General features: G+C 63.1%; 1 non-coding gene across 1 annotated transcript; it reads left to right on the plus strand.

The window, feature by feature from the left end:
• The first annotated feature begins 93 nt into the window (after window positions 1-93).
• On the plus strand, window positions 94-176 carry TRNAS-CGA. Its single transcript has one exon. It is a non-coding gene; the product is annotated as a tRNA-Ser (tRNA).
• The last annotated feature ends 639 nt before the right edge of the window (window positions 177-815 follow it).

An 815-nucleotide genomic window follows, 5' to 3' on the forward strand; every position in this document is an offset into this window, starting at 1 on the left:
CACACAGGGGACAGCGGGAGTGGCCGGGCCGGGGGCTGCTGTCTCCCCCACGCCCCCCAGCGCCACTCCTCTCACCCCCCCGAGGGAAGTGGGGCTGTGATGGCCGAGGGGTGAAGGCGTTGGACTCGAAATCCAATAGGGAATTCCCTGCGCAGGTTCGAATCCTGCTCACAGCGACAGGCTTTTTAGCCAAAGCCCTGGCACCCACGGTGTTGGTCCTGCGGTGCCCGCACTTGGGTGGGGGTTCCCGGGAGGAGGGTCATTGGTAGCGAGGGCACTCCCAGCCCCATCCCGACCCCCGCCTTGTCCTCCCTGGAGAGAAGCTCAAGACCCGGCAATGCCTCAGGCAGGGACTGTGATGGCAGCAGCGGGGCACAGACACACCCGGGGTTCTCTGGGTTTTGCAGACCCGGGAGAGGTGAGGAAAAAGGTACTGAGAGGCAACATTTTCCCGGGTTGCTGCGTGGATTCCTCCATCGTGGATTTCCTCCCTCCCACATCCCTGGGGGAGCAGTGCACCCCGGCTCGATTGCCCTGCTCCCGGATGTGTTTTTGGGCACCAGCCACCCTCCTCCTCCCCAGCTGCTCTCCCCAGCACCGAGGTTCATCCAGAGCCACGTGGAAAAGGAAAAGACAGACCTCCCTTGCCCTGCAAAGACCTCCCCTCTTGCCAGACAAGGGAGGGAAAGAGCCGTGGGAATTTCTACACAGCCAGGAGGTAGCCCCAGGATTGTTCTGGGGATCTGTGGCAGCCCCACAGCCAGCGGAGAGGGGTCTCTGGGGAGGCAAAAGGACATGGAGATGCTGGGGGTTGA

This window comes from Neopelma chrysocephalum, unplaced genomic scaffold, assembly GCF_003984885.1.
Source record: "Neopelma chrysocephalum unplaced genomic scaffold, ASM398488v2 Primary Assembly neopelma1_96723, whole genome shotgun sequence".
Classification (NCBI taxonomy): Eukaryota; Metazoa; Chordata; class Aves; order Passeriformes; family Pipridae; genus Neopelma; species Neopelma chrysocephalum.